Below are 16,828 nucleotides of genomic sequence, written 5' to 3' on the forward strand. Positions count from 1 at the left end.
ATAGTCAGCTTGCAGAAACTTATGCTTATGTTAATTTATTACTTTGGTTATCTCAGTGTAATAGCTGGAATAAATCCCATAGTCATTTATTCACTCCTTAAACAGTCATCTGTATACTTTCAGATTGTTTGAACAATGTAGAAATGAAGACTAACATTTTCCTTGTACTGTTTAATAAGATAGTCTTCATCTTAGGATGAAGTCAGAACTGGTTAACTCTAACAGTACAAAAATTACTATATCCTTTCAGAAACTGTGGGAATCTTGAAGGCCCTGGGTTTTACATCCAATAGGATTAAATGTAAAAGACCTTTTGTGGGGTTAATTTGTGAAGAGACTGTATAAAGATAGAGTGTACAGGAGCTTACAGGTTACAAAATCTGGGGGCTCGAAAATGTAACATTATATTTGCAATTATCAGCATATGCTATTAGTGAATTTGGAATTATGTAAAAACAAAAATAAGATATAATATATGATAATATCGCACTACTCTCATGACTTACTATATATATATATATACACTCCAACTATTCCAAAATTTACCTTGTCTGGTCTTGTATTTTTTAGCTGCAGCCCTTGATCTGTATGAATGCTTTTGCAAATTCAACTATATAATCGGCTAAATTGTTTTAAAGCTCAGGTTTTGGGCAGTTCACTTAAAGATTTATGACTTTGTGAAAGTCACTCAGTTGTGTCCAACTCATTGCAACCCCATGTACTATACAGTCCATGGAATTGTCCAGGCCAGAATACTGGAGTGGGTAGCCTTTCCCTTCTCCAGGGGATCTTCCCAATCCAGGGATTGAACCCAGGTCTCCTACATTGCAGGTGGATTCTTTACCAGCTGAGCCACATGGGAAGCCAGTTCTGTGACTTTTTAAGTAGAACCATATACCTACTTACAGGAGCTATGTTGACCCCTTCAATTACTTGTCTTTTCCTTGTTTTTATTTTGTTCTGGCCTTTTTAACTATTATATATTGACCATCCAGTATAGAAAGAAGGGACTTGAGCTTTGAGTGAAGATCACTTAAAACGTGTTTGGAGGCATAGCAGGAATTTTCATCCTAGAGAGAACAGGAACCCTTGCTGGTCTGTTTGCACGCTCCTTCCCCCGCCCCCGCCCCCCATCATCTTGCACTTGTCCTATTCACTGCTGTGATGGCTCTTCCTCTTCTGCACTCAGCCCCTAGGCTCTGAGCAGGTCTCGGTATGTTGCCAAACCACTGAGGCTGGAACAGAGATTCCAAAGCGCTTGTTTCTTGTTTACCTCAACTGTAATTTTTTTTTTAAAGACCCTTATTTACTGAGGAAGCTTCATGAAGGCTGTTCTAAAATCTCATACTTGGTTAGTCACTTCAGTCGTGTCTGACTCTCTGGGACCCTATGTGCTGTAGCCTGCCAGGCTCCTCTGTCCATGGGATTTCCCAGGCACGAAAGAATACTGGAGTGGGTTGCTATTTCCTTCTCCATCTGAAATCTCAGTGAAGGAAAGTGAAAAGAAAGTGAAGTCGCTCAATCATGTCCAACTCTTTGCAACCCCATGGACTGTAGCCCTCCAGGCTTCTCCGTCCATGGAATTCTCCAGGCAAGAATACTGGAGTAGGTCGCCATTTCCTTCTCCAGGGGAATCTTCCCAACCCAGGGAGTGAACCCAGGTCTCCTGCATTTCAGGCAGACACTTTACCATCTGAGCCACCAGGGAAGCCTCAGAGAAAAGGTAAATAAGCTGCATTGCTGGTATATTCCATTTTACACTCTAAGTAAATTCTTTTTATTTTCTCCTTTCACAAAGCTTGTTCGGAATGCACAAAGATACATTTTCAGCAGTTTTCAGAAAAAGAAAAAAAAGTAAAAGAACGAAACCTTCTCCCAGCATAAATGGAGATGCTTTCATTTAATTTTTATTTTAAATAGATTTTCCAAATGTATTTTATTGATCATGTTCAGTTTTTTTACTCCTTCCAGCAAATCTAATTATAAGAATTTTCACCCGTAGTAAAATTATATTCTGATTCCCATTGAAAATTTTCTAATCCTGTACCTGTTTTAGCAGATTATTTAACTTATATGATTTCTAATTTAAGTGAAAAGTTAGTAGTTTCCTACCTAAAGAAAATTATTAAGATTTAGTTTAAATTCATGGCCAGCTAATATTTTAATTTCTTTTTTTTCCTATAATTCTTCTGTTCTTCAAATTCATGATATGAACCAAACCTCCTTTTGATGAGTTTGAAATTGGTTTTTATAAAAGTTCAGTAGCTTTAGAAACAGTTAAGGATGGCATGCAGATTCGTTAGACTTCCTTCTCACAGCACTGCTTCCACATGCAGGAGCATTGAGAATCGTTCCTGTTAGAAAAAATACTGCTTGTAAACAAAGCGCTTAGAGAAGCATATGGTGCCATAATGATGCCAGATGTTATGGCTCTTTGCTTAATTTTTATATTTGGATTTGGGGAAATAATACTGAGAACATAAGGGCTAGATAACCAGTGACATGTTCAAGCCAAAGGATCATCTCTAGCGATTTATAAGAGAGAACTTTTGGGTATTTAGATGGAGAAATAACCATAGTGAGATAATTTGCTAGTTTATATGAGGCCCTGTGAATAGCCTTCTCCAGAAGTGTCACAGAATGCTGATGGCAATGTTTGGTCTCTGGCAGGTGTGGGTAAACTCGCTCCATTGTGGTTAAGTCATCATCGAAGGAAGGTCCTCAAGGCTAGTGCGGGCTTAGTCATATTTAGCTTTGTGACATGCTTGTGTCTGTCATCATGCTTTCTCACCACTCGTCAGCACGGACAGAGACAATTGATAGATTGTCTGGAATATTTTTATCTTGGCTAAAATAATTTTACTTAATTTGACTCTGCAAGTTTGGCAACAGGTGTCTTTAAAAAAAACTCTGATATTCTTATGTTTGACACTACCTGACCTCATTCTATTTTAATTTGCTTTAAAATTCTTTTTGTCTATGCTTTTTCTACTTTATAGATATGATTATTTTCATTTAAATTTTTTTCTATTGTGTGTGTGTAAATTCATACTCATTTTAATATAGACACAGGATAAATCAGCTATAAATTGTTTTACTCACTATTTGTAATAAGAGAATGTGTGGGTAGTTATACTACCTTTATCATTTCCTGCCTTTTCTGTCTGTCCTAATTTTGACTAATGCATAGATTAGTATAGCTCAAGAATGCTTTTCTGTAATAGTAGATATTTATATTCATGTCTGGTTATACATACTTTTATTAATCTATCATAAAACTTAGTTTTGTGTTTTTGTGTAATTAGTCCCTGTTCCATTTTCCAGTTTTCTACTATTAATTTACTGCTGTTAATAGTGCCATGAATATCCTTATAGATAAATCCTTATGTTTATGCTTCTTTCCTCAGGATAAATTCTAATGTTACTTGTTCATTTTTTAATTTTTCTGCTCTTCCCTGTTCCCCTCACATCCCCTCCCCTTTCTCCTCTCCGAGAACTCACAGTCACTTTGGGAAAAGAATATAAGTATTGTGCTTTTGCATCTCATTTACTGTTTATAAAGGGAAGAGGAAGGGAAAACGATTAACATATATCAAGTGCTCACTATGTTCTTGGAACTATCACGGATTACCTTTTACAGTTCAGTTCAGTCACTCAGTCGTGTCCGACTCTTTGTGACCCCATGAACTGCAGCACGCCAGGCCTCCCTGTCCATCACCAACTCCCGGAGCCCACCCAGACCCATGTCCATTGTGTCAGTGATGCCATCCAACTATCTCATCCTCTGTTGTCCTCTTTTCATTCTGCCCTCAATCTTTCCCAGCATCAGGGTCTTTTCCAGTGAGTCAGCTCTTCGTATCAGGTGGCCAATGTATTGGAGTTTCAGCTTCAAAATCAGTCCCTCCAGTGAACACCCAGGACTGATCTCCTTTAAGATGGACTGGTTGGACCTCCTTGCAATCCAAGGGACTCTCAAGAGTCTTCTCCAATACCACAGTTCAAAAGCATCAGTTCTTTGGCACTCAGCTTTCTTTATAGTCCAACTCTCATATCCATACATGACTACTGGAAAAACCATAGCCTTGACTAGATGGACCTTTGTTGACAAGGTAATATCTCTGCTTTTTAATATGCTGTCTAGGTTGGTCATAACTTTCCTTCCAAGGAGCAAGCATCTTTTAATTTCATGGCTGCAGTCACCGTCTGCAGTGATTTTGGAGCCCCCCAAAATAAAGTCTGACGCTGTTTCCACTGTTTCCCCATCTATTTCCCATGAAGTGATGGGACTGGATGCCATGATCTTCATTTTCTGAATGTTGAGCTTTAAGCCAACTTTTTCACTCTCCTCTTTAACTTTCATCAAGAGGCTTTTGAGTTCCTCTTCACTTTCTGCCATAAGGGTGGTGTCATCTGCATATCTGAGGTTATTGATATTTCTCCTGGCAATCTTGATTCCACCTTGTGCTTCTTCCAGCCCAGCGTTTCTCATGATGTACTCTGCATAGAAGTTAAATAAGCAGGGTGATAATATACAGCCTTGACGTACTCCTTTTCCTATTTGGAACCAGTCTGTTGTTCCATGTCCAGTTCTAACTGTTGCTTCCTGACCTGTATATAGGTTTCTCAAGAGGCAGGTCAGGTGATCTGGTATTCCCATCTCTTTCAGAATTTTCCACAGTTTATTATGATCCACCCAGTCAAAGGCTTTGGCATAGTCAATAAAGCAGAAATAGATGTTTTTCTGGAACTCTCTTGCCTTTTCCACGATCCAGCGGATGTTGGCAATTTGATCTCTGTTTCCTCTGCCTTTTCCAAAACCAGCTTGAAAATCTGGAAGTTCACAGTTCACCTATTGCTGAAGCCTGGCTTGGAGAATTTTGAGCATTACTTTACTAGCATGTGAGATGAGTGCAGTTGTGCAGTAGTTTGAGCACTCTTTGTCATTACCTTTCTTTGGGATTGGATGAAAACGGACCTTTTCCAGTCCTGTGGCCACTGCTGAGTTTTCCAAATGTGCTGGCATATTGAGTGCAGCACTTTCACAGCATCATCTTTTAAGATTTGAAATAGCTCAATTGGAATTCCATCATCTTCACTAGCTTTGTTCGTAGTGATGCTTCCCTAAGGCCCACCTGACTTCACATTCCAGGATGTCTGGCTCTAGGTGAGCGTGAGTGATCACACCTTCATGATTATCTGGGTCATGAAGATCTTTTCTGTACAGTTCTTCTGTGTATTCTTGCCACCTCTTCTTAATATCTTCTGCTTCTGTCAGGTCCCTACCATTTCTGTCCTTTATCGAGCCCATCTTTGCATGAAATGTTCCCTTGGTAGCTCTAATTTTCTTGAAGAGATCTCTAGTCTTTCCCATTCTGTTGTTTTCCCATTCTATTGAGAGTTCTGACAAAAGTGGTCCACTGGAGAAGGGAATGACAAACCACTTCAATATTCTTGCCTTGAGAACCCAATGAAGAGTATGAAAAGGCAAAAAGATAGGACATTGAAAGATGAACTCCCCAGGTCAGTAGGTGCCCAATATGCTACTGGAGATCAATGGAGAAATAACTCCAGAAAGAATGAAGGGATGGAGCCAAAGCAAAACAACACTCCGTTGTGGATGGGACTGGTGATAGAAGCAAGATTCAATGCTGTAAAGAGCAATATTACAGAACCTGGAATGTTACATCCATGAATCTAGGAAATTGGAAGTGGTCAAACAGGAGATGGCAAGAGTGAACATTGGCATTCTAGGAATCAGTGAACTAAGATGGACTGGAATGGGTGAATTTAACTCACATGACCATTGTATCTACTGTTGTGGGCACGAATCTGTTAGAAGAAATGGAGTAGCCATCATAATCAACAAAAGAGTCCAAAATGCAGTACTTGGATGCAATCTCAAAAACGACAGAATGATCTCTGTTCATTTCCAAGGCAGACCATTCAGTATCACGGTAATCCAAGTCTATGCCCCAACCAGTAACGCTGAAGAAGCTGAAGTTGAACGGTTCTATGAAGACCTCTAAGACCTTCTAGAACTAACACCCAAAAAAGGTGTCCTTTTGATTATAGGGGACTGGAATACAAAAGTAGGAAGTCAGGAAACACCTGAAGTAACAGGCAAGTTTGGCCTTGGAGTACAGAATGAAGCAGGGTAAAGGCTAACAGAGTTTTGCCAAGAGAACGCACTGTTCATAGCAAACACCCTCTTCCAACAACACAAGAGAAGACTCTACACATGGACAGCACCAGACGGTCAATACCGAAATCAGATTGATTGTATTCTTTGCAGCCAAAGATGGAGAAGCTCTATACAGTCAGCAAAAACAAGGCTGGGAGCGGACTGTGGCTCAGATCATGAACTCCTTATTGCCAAATTCAGACTCAAATTGAAGAAAGTAGGGAAAACCACTAGACCATTCAGGTGTGACCTAAATCAAATCCCTTATGATTATACAGTGGAAGTGAGAAATAGATTTAAGGGACTAGATCTCATAGACAGAGTGCCTGATGAACTATGGATGGAGGTTCGTGACATTGTACAGGAGACAGGGATCAAGACCATCCCCAAGAAAAAGAAATGCAAAAAAGCAAAATGGTTGTCTGAGGAGGCCTTACAAATAGCTGTGAAAAGAAGAGAAGTGAAAAGCAAAGGAGAAAAGGAAAGATATACGCATCTGAATGCAGAGTTCCAGAGAATAGCAAGAAGAGATAAGAAAGCCTTCCTCAGCGATCAATGCAAAGAAATAGAGGAAAAGAACAGAATGCGGAAGACTCACGATCTTTTACAGGGCATACAGTATTTGAAGTGGGTACTGAAAAGTCCTCATTTTGCAATGTATGAATATGTGACCCAGAGAGATTATGTAACTTGGCCAGTTACGTAGCTGCTGCTAAGCTGCTAAGTCACTTCAGTCGTGTCTGACTTTGTGTGACCCCATAGACAGAAGCCCACCAGGCTCCCCTGTCCGTGGTTGGAACCAAAGGTAGGAATCACATTTAGGCATGTCTATTGGAGTGAATCATGCCTTGAAGTTTGTCAGAAGATTTATATTAAACAGCACATTTCCCCCATCATATTACTATGCATTTGAATTATATCTGACAGAGGTGTATTTTTTTTTTTTCCAAATTGGGGTATTTGCACATAAGAAAATGCACAGATCTTAAGTGTAATTTTGATATGTTTTGACATTGTGTATTATAGAACCACTTCCCAAAACAGGTATGGAACATTTTCATCACCACAGAAAGTTCTATTATTCCCCTTTCCAGTCAACTGAACCACCACCCTTTCCCTTCAACCAGGCAACTGCTTTCTGATTTCCGTCCCCACAGTTCAATTTTCTTTCTCTTGATTGTCATATAAACAGAATCATACAATATGTATTCTTTCTTATGGATGTTGTTCTTTGTGTGGATTTCTCCTTGGGGAAGGAGGGAGGTGGTGTTGATGGGCGGTGGGAAAGATTGCCAACTCGATTGAAGTCCTAGAGCAAGTGGTGGCGGGGCTTACCTGAGGAAGAAGAGTGGAGGGAATGGATGTATTCTATATGGATTCTGTCTCTGTGAGATAGATATTACCTCTGTTTTACTGCTGAAGTATCTGCGGCTCGCTGGAGAAACTAATAAAGCTGATCTTTCACAGCTTATAACTAGTCAAGCCAAGATGTAAAGTCTGAAGTTTGGCCTTTTTAACCTAAAGCTTGAGCATGCCATTTCCTCATGCACAGAATTTTTTTTTCTTTCGCTGAAAGAGTGAAAAAGACAATGTTAAGCTGCCTACCTCTCTGTGATAACTGAGGTGTGGGGAAGCCAAGGGTCAGGGTTATCAGGCCAGGAAGCAGAGCAAGTTCTTTAGAGAGCTCCAAGTGGAGCGGGGACATGGCCAAGCCAGGAGGCGGAAATGGCTTCATTCCTGGCCTCCAGCCCTCCTGGAAGTGTTTGTAACTGGACCCGAGGCGATCCTGTTCCTTCCTGCTGTGAAGACCTCCAGGATTCAGAGGGCCAACGCCTTGTGCTTTTGGCCAACTTTTTAGGGAGACTTGGCCAAGGACCTCCAGGTTAGTGTTGGAGAAGAGAATAGTTAAGCTTCCCTCTTTGTGGAGATGAGGATGGCTGCTCCTCCAGGTGAGAAAACGTCACCTCTCTTCAGGGGCTGGTGGGGTTCCCCACAGTCACACACTGCTTGGTGCCTTCCGTGGTACAGGATGTGAGAAAGAATGCAGCGGAAGCACCGCATCGCTGAAGTGACTGGAGATGGGGGCCAGGGGTTTAGAAGCCGTGACGTAGAGCTGGTGCCGTGGCATTGGTTTAGTTAGGAAGTGAGGGACTGCAGGGCTATTTATACTGATTAAAGTGAAATCCCTCTAAGCATCCAGGCTCAAAATATAGACTTAGATTATTTTATGATACACCAAATGAATTCCAAATGGGCTAAATATATGCTAAATATTTTTTCATCTCCTGGAAAAACTAGGAATACAAGTGAGTACCTTCCAAATTTCCTGAACTTTGAAGCAAGAAAAGAAAACTTGAAGGAATTTTTATGACTTCATGAAAAAAATATGTGACAAAATATCTGTAACAAGTAGGAAAGATAAAAAGGTAATGATATCCTTATTATATAAAGAGTTAACATCTGCTACAGGAATGAAATGAAACAGGAGAGAGGGTTCAGAAACACTCAAGTAAGTGTGAGAATGTAGTTCATGATAAGGATGGCATTTTAAATCTGTGGGATAAAATAAAATATTCACTATGCATTGAAATAGTTGGCCAAGCATTTGGGACTCAGAATGAAAGCTCTGCTTCACTCCTTAAACCAAAATAAATTCAAGTAGTTGGTTAAAATATTTAAATTGAAATGCCTTGAGAAGCAGGATGATGTTGTAGGTAAGAGCATAGATTCTGGGGTTAGACAGCCTGGGCTTCCAGGCTACCTCCCCCAGCTGTATGACCTGAGCAAGTTACAAACCTCTTGGTTTTTCACTTTCATGAAACAGGGATAATATTAGTACCTCACGGGACTGCTGTGAGGATTAAGTAAATAGCTGTATGAAAAGGGCAGAGAATATCACCTGCCACATACAAGTGCTGTTTAAGTATAGCTGCCGTCATCATCCTTATCATCATTATTGTTATGGAAGATGTAAAACCGTAAAAGCACTTGATAGAAAATATTTTTATAAGCTTGGGGGTAGAGAAAATGTATTTTATCGTGACACACAAGCCATACCCCATGAAGGAAAATATGGAGAGATTTGAATTGAAAACTTCTACATATGAGGCAAGGAGAAGGGGGTGACAGAGAATGAGATGGTTGGATGGCATCACCGAATCAATGGACATGAGTTTGAGCAAACTCCGGGAGATAGTGAAGGCAGGGAAGCCTGGTGTGCTGCAATCCATAGATCGCAAAGAATTGGACATGACTTACTGACTGGACAGAAACAATGAGAGGGCTAGACGTCACCATACTGAGTGGAGACAGGCTGAGACATGACAGCTGTTCATTTAGTGCTTCCTGAACTGAAATGTGAAGAGGATTAGTAGAAGCCAGGTAAGTGTCCAGGAGGCGTTTGTCTGAGTGTTCTCAACGTTGCCTTGGTCTTTCTAGGTAAGACTGCTGGATTCGTTACCTGGGACTGCTATGTCAAATTACTACAAACTTAGTTTCTTCAAACAATAAAAATCTATTCTCTTCAGTTCTAGAGCTAGAGGATTGAAATCAAGGTGTTGGCTGAGCCATGCTCCCTCTAAAGGCTCCAGGGAAGAACCTTCCTTGCCTCTTCCAGCTTCTGGGGGTTCCTGGCTTTCCTTGGCTTGTGGCAGCATGATTCTAACCTGTTTCCCTCTTCACCTACTTTATCTCCTTCCCTGTGCCTCTCTGTGTCACCTCCTTTTCTTGTAAGAACATTAGTCATTGGATTTAGGGCCCACGCTAATCTAGTATGACTTTATCGTAACTAATTGTTACTAACTATTTCCAAATGAACTCACATTCTGAGGTTCTGCTACGACATGAATTTGGGGTGAGTATTCGACCCCCCCCCACAACTTTCTCATTCCTTTTCAGAGGGAAAGCAGTGGCTTTGAGAATAGTGGGGCTGGTAAAGGTAAGGGGATGTGTCCAGCACACACCTCACTGGGAGCTTTGGTGGAAGTAGAGGCAGCATGCACAGAGGCACCCTCTAGAGAAGGCTGGAGATGCCTCAGCTAATCTCACGAAGGCCTCGCCTAACACAGTACCAGAGATGCGAACATCGGAAAGTGACGGAAGGGATAAAAAGAAGAAGGAGGGAATTGATAGAAAACTGAAGAAAGCTCTTCAGAGAAATGCACTTACTGAGTCATATGCTGTACTGAGAGAAAAGACTGAAATCCCAGGCCATCTAGGGCAAATTAGAATTTCTAAGAAGGATCTATTACTAGGCTTCAGAAGATTGTGAGATTACCCCAAATATCATGGAAAAAAAAAATTGTGTGTGTGGCTATGTAACTACCTCTTCTGGGTAGAGGATTCAAAACTCTCAATCAGATCCACAAGGGTGTCGAGAACCCCCCGAAAAAGCCACAGACTAAGTAAAGAATGATCCTTGGGGTAGCGTATTAGGATTAGTTTTCAGATAAAAAGTCCAGTGGGCCTTCTCTTATGATCACCATGGGTTAAATTGTACCTGTATAGCTATGTTATATTACAAATGCATTTATCATTGCACTTGTTTCTTAAAAGTTCTCAGTGTTTCCAAGCTGTGCACAAATAATTTATGCGCCCTCCCCCACCCTTAATCCCCACCCCACGTCTCTGCTGTTCTTCAGGACTGACCCCTTGGGAGAAGCATTTTGCCGCAGTCTCCACGTCCCTTCCCTCAGCCCTGGTGTCTCAGCCTGTCTGTGGCTCTTAGCACAGTTGATCCCTCTTCCTTCCGACACTTTCTTTAGCTGGCTTCCAGAATGTCACCACTCTTAACGCCACCAGCTGCAGCTTGCTCATCCCATTTGCAGAATTGTTCTTGCCTTTCCTTCCCTGTGAACAACCCCAGGCTCAGTCCTCATACTCTTCCTTCCCCATTTATACTGCTGCCCAGGGGATCTTCCTTGGTTTTTCTCTCTCATCTTCCTGAGGGTATGTATTATGAAAACAAGTTTTCCTCCCTATGCCCCTTTAATTCTTTTTCACATAGGCTGTTCAATGTGTTTATTTCATTTTGGCTACACTTCTCAGATGTCTAATTTTGTCCCTATTGGCTCATCCTCCCCTGGGGATATTGGCTCATCCTCCCCTGGGGATATTGGCTCTTAGACTGGTAATGTGTACTTGGTGGGAGGGCCTAAAGCAAGCCCAGGACCAAATTGTGCCTCTCCTGGTGAGGGGAACTTATCTTCTAGAAGTACTTTGCCACTGCCCTCTCCCATCACCACCACCGCCACCACCCAAGTGGCCTGGCTCCTCAGGAAACCTTTCTGATCTCTGCCAGGCACTGCTTTCTTCCAGTGCCCATCTTCCTGAGTTGCCATCCAATCTCAACAGATTGGGGGCTGACCTTCTATACCTGCCTGGTCCCTGGCTTGCACTGGGCTGGCACTGTTGTATTTTGGTCTCTCCAGATTGGTGGCAAGTGGCACATAGAGTAGTGTGTGTAAGGAAAAGAGAGCACAACCAAAAAGCTTTTCCCAGGCTCCCAGGCCATCTGTGAGCCTTGGCATCTCGTACTCTTCCACTCTGGACTGCTCTTCTCCACCAGACCAGGACCCAGCCAATCTCCTTCTCTCCAGGATTTCCCATGTGTTTGCTGTTACTTTTTCAGATTCATCAACTTTCTCTTTTTTTCCAGCAGTGTACAGAATTGGGGTTTAGAAAAAGAGGCTAGCAACGTGTTAGTGCATCAGCTTGTAGTCTGTGTAATCTCCATATGAAGAAGAACAGTAAAATTGTTTCCAAATTGGAAAATGAGTTCCATACAAATTAAGAAGTAATTTAAATATCTTAAAAAGGAAATATATTTACTCAACAAACATTTGGAAAGAGATTTAAATTCACATAATAAAAGTAAAACTAGAATAGTAGCTGCATATATCTTTAGTGGAACAAAATACCATACACACCCAGTACTGGTGATATGCAATGAAATGACACATTTCCATGCACTACTAATGGACATCTAAATTTGATTTAGTCCTTTTTGAAAGTATCCAGCTTATCTCTAGAGTCTTAAATTGTTTATTCCCTTTATTCTATAGTTCTGTTCCTGGAATTCTAACCTAGAGAAGCTTCAGTATGAGAAAACTCTTCAGGCACAAAGATATGCAGTGAAATGTTATTTATAGTAATAATGACAATGGCGACACATGGAAACAGCCTAACTGCAGTTGTTTTTTGTTTTTGTGTGTGTTCAGTCATGTTTGACAATTTGCGACTCCATGGACTATAGCCCACCAGGCTCCTCTGTCCATGGAATTTTCCAGCCAAGCATACTGGAGTGGGTTGCCATTTCATACTTAAGGAGATCGTCCCAGCCCAGAGATTGAATCCATGTCTCTTGTATCTCCTGCATTGGCAGATGGATTCTTTACCATTCGTGCCTCCCAGTGGGAGGCTTTGAATCTATTAAAATGATCTATCTAAAAAATATATGAAAACGTGAAAAAATTCTATGACATGATGTTAAGTGAAAAAGATAAAACAGTTTACAGAGCATCAGTATTAAAAATTTTTGGATAGCAAAGAAATGAGAGAAATTAATGGCAACATTAGTAGTGCTTGTGTTTGGGAATTTTATTTTCTCTTTATTTTTCATTAGTGCCATCGTCTTGGAGAAATTTTTAAGTTAAAAAGCTACAAAAGCCTGTCTGGTTTTGGTTGATTCAAAATTTGGCAAAAAAAGGATAATGAAATGATCAAAGTTATTGCCGTGCATATTTCATAAAAGAGCAAATCTTTCTGATGTAAAAGGACTCATTAGAAAGGAAGAAACAGCAGAGGAGTAAGGAACCCTCCTTTATAACTCAATACAGCAGGTGCCTGAGAGCGAGAGCTGGGACGCGAGCTGCAGGCTCAAATCCAACTCTGCCTTCCCTTAGCTGTGTGGCCCTGGACAAGTTAAAGTTCTCTGTGCTCCAGTGTCTTTACCTGCAGAATACAAATAGCAAGAGCACCTTCCCCCTAGAGTTGTTAGGAGGACTGTGTTCACAGAGCTCGTGGCTCACAGGAAGGGTCATATATATATATGAATATATGCATGTAAAGAGAAGACAACACTGATAGTAGATACTGTTCATATATATATTTCATAAAAGAACAAATCTTTCCAATGTAAAAGAACTATGTATGTATGAACATTATCTACTGTCATTCTTGTCTTCTCTTTATCCTCATCAAAGCTCATGATTCCAAAAATCTCTGGTGTTTAAAACCCGGGTGCATGATTCACTTGCTCTGGGCCCTTGAGAAGCTCACCTTGTCTTTCAGGTTCTGTGTAAAGTGGGGATAATAAAGGCCCTGCTTCCTAGGGTAACAGTGAGAACCTAATGAAATCAAGTTGGTTGCATAGTTAGCATGGGGCTCAGGCTCAGAGCAGAGGTATTGGGAGGTATGGAGGGCTGATACCGAGGTGGTAGAGTTGGTTTCCCTTTAGGTCTGTTTTAAACCCTCAGGAAGTATGGGGGCACATACTGAGTGGGCAACGATGAGCGCTCTGCTGTCCCCTTTTGACAGTGAGGCTCAGTGATAATCGTGATAGTTTATAGGTTTATACTGCTTTACAGTTTGCAGAGCTCTCCACATGTATGTTGACTCTCTGATAAAACAGTTCACCTGCCCTGGTTAACAGAAGACCTGCACTCATTACTGCTTTTTACAGACTTCCTAGCCATTCCCCCATGTTTGTGCTGGACTTCAGCGACTGACTGTGTCTTTCTTCCTCTCCACTCTAGATCTAGCTGTTCTTGAACACCTGGCTGGAGGCAGATGGCACGATTGCTTTACACTTACCCTTCTTTGTCCTCATCTTACTGCAATGTGCAACCCATCCGAGTGCCCGTGTCTCAGATCCTGTTTCCCTGAGAACTGCCTCTAAATTCTTACACCACTCTACCCTTTAGCCTGTTACTACATACTTAGTAATTTATAATTTGAACTGTAACTGGCGGGTTCAGTAATCAAATGTTTACCCAGTTTACAGTAGATAAAAACATTTATCTGTTTGAAAAGATTTTCTTTTCACTTTAATGCAAAGGACTGTAATGCAGGTAAACTTTATGGACTGCCCAGGAGAAAAATCATAATATTTGGTGATTCATTTTATCAGAGAAATCCGAGGCAAGATCTTTTGCTTTTTTGAGTTAAAAATACCTATTTTCTAAAGAAAGGTTAAATATATGTTACTATTTTTGTAGTCAGTCTGGATAACTAGAGGGTGATTTCTCTCACTTAACTGTTAAAGAGAGGAAAATGGTGATATTAACCAGTAAAGTATAACATTAATTGTGTTTTTAAAAATTTATTGAACTTTTTAAGATTATGTATTAGCTCCATTTGTTAATGTATTTTAATAACTCACTTTTTTCCTTCAGTTTATGGGACTTCCTTAATTGGAGGAAATAACCTTTTTAATTAACTTTTATTCAAATACAGTGAAAATATAGAAAAGTATACAGATTGTAAGTACACGCGCGTTTTCACGAAGGGAACACACCTGTGCGCCACCCGCAGAGTGAGAGTTAGGCGTCAGCAGCCTCCCGACGCCCACGTGGCCCCCTTTGGAAAAGGAATATTTTTGTGTGCTGTCATTCTTTGTTTCCTGTTTGCCAGTTTTTGAATATATTTATTCTTTCTCTCTCTTTTTAAATAAAATGTTTGTATTTTTAAAATAACACAGTTTTTACAAGTTAAGTCGTAGTGTAAGACTTAGGACAGAGTACAGCGATTTCCTGCCCCGCTGCGCCCTCTTCAAGATACTTCTGCCAAAGGGGGGAAACCCTTTAGAATTCTTTTGCCGTTCGCACATTTCCATATTTCATAATAATAATAACTATAGATGGCTATTTTTATTAGCCCAGTGTTAGGTATTATCCGGAGAAGGCAATGGCACCCCACTCCAGTACTCTTGCCTGGAAAGTCCCATGGATGGAGAAGCCTGGTAGGCTGCAGTCCATGGGGTCGCCGAGTCGGACACAACTGAGCGACTTCACTTTGACTTTTCACTTTCGTGCATTGGAGAAGGAAATGGCAACCCACTCCAGTGTTCTTGCCTGGAGAATCCCAGGGACGGGGGAGCCTGGTAGGCTGCCGTCTATGGGGTTGCACAGAGTCGGACACGGCTAAAGTGACTTAGCAGCAGGTATTATCAGTTGACCTCTTCTCATAGTAAATAAGGACTTAATTATCTAATACTGGCATTTCTATTACTTCCATTTCTTCCCAATATATTTACACTAAAAATTTTGGTTACGTGAATATTTTCTATTAACATTATGTGTGTGTGCAAATTATATTCAAAATGGATATTACATAATACTGTGATCGAGGAGTATTGTTTGCTTTTTGTTTTTTAATGGCATTAATGTTTGTGTTGGTTTTCACATGATTCTCTGTGAGCCTCTTGTCTAAAATCCTCATCTCTCCTGCCCTGCCTTTTCTGGCTTTAACTCTGGATGCAGTCACTAACCCTTCAACTTGCCAATCCAGCAGTCTTCCAGTCCTGATCTTTTGTGGATGTACTCTCCTTGTTACTTTCCTTCCCTGGTTTCCATGACATCACTTGCTGCCATCTTCCTTAGTACATAGGCCTCCATTCATCTCTCCTCCTCTTAAATGGTGTTTTCCTTAAAGACTCCATCCTCAGTGTGATTCTTACCCCACACAGTCTCTCTAAGCGGATCTGCCAGGGCCACATGTGACTACTATCTAGTCCTCCATATGGCACTCTCTCCTCAGGCCCAGATCCAGCTATTTAAGCACTGAACATCAGAGAGTTTAAAAACAAATTTGGTATTGTCTTGCCTTCTCTTCAGGACCTCTCTCCTGATGGTATCTGCATGAGAATTGGGTAGAGGTGTGTTTGGTGTCTGCACCCTGACCCCAACAGAGGCATTGTACCTCCTTGTCATTTTACACTTCTCTTTTTGCACCCACAAATACACACACACATACACACACACTTTACCAACTTTTCCTCTCTCAAACACCAGCACTACAGCTCTCCATCTTAATTGGCAAGAAGAATAATAGACTTCTCTTCCCCCTTGGCTACTCATCATGGCTAAAATGAGTAGATAGGATGTTGGGCCAACTGTGAGAGCCCAGAAAAAGCAAAGAATTTTACTACTTCAGTATGCTTTGCTTGTCCACCTTAGTAACTGCTTCACTAGACCCGCTCTTTTGAAGCATGTTAATCCTTGAAATGTTTACAGAACAATTACTTGAAACAGGTAGTGCGCGTTCATACCATTTCTCCTGCATTGTGACTTTCAGGCTTAAAACCATGAGTGGGGCTGTAATAACAATTGCATTACTTTCAGATTTAAAACTGTACATGTTGAATTATAATGTGAATTTGTGGGCAGAGATAATTTACCTTGTCTGTCACAAAAGAAAAAAAAGCACAATTGAGTGTTCTCCCGTCCACTTGTATCCCTGGATGTGATTAGGACCATGAGTCTGAGCTCACATTCCTAACAGTGTTCACGGGCCAGAAGGGCCTTGATTCCTTGGCTGCATCTCACGTCTGGATCAGAACGCCCTGCGGGGAGACAGAGTAAGGTGTCGGTTGCATTTCTCTTAGCAACTCTTTCTGAAAGAGGTGTGTTCGTGCAGTCTTTCTTTCAG

At 41.0% G+C, this 16,828-nt stretch overlaps 1 protein-coding gene across 1 annotated transcript in view; it reads left to right on the forward strand.

Annotated features, from left to right (window-relative positions):
* The window catches only part of TTC27 (tetratricopeptide repeat domain 27), a 179,689-nt gene that overhangs the window by 151,703 nt on the left and 11,158 nt on the right, over positions 1–16,828 (forward strand). The gene's annotated exons all lie outside the window — the stretch shown is intronic.

Source organism: Budorcas taxicolor, chromosome 11 (assembly GCF_023091745.1).
Source record: "Budorcas taxicolor isolate Tak-1 chromosome 11, Takin1.1, whole genome shotgun sequence".
NCBI lineage: Eukaryota > Metazoa > Chordata > Mammalia > Artiodactyla > Bovidae > Budorcas > Budorcas taxicolor.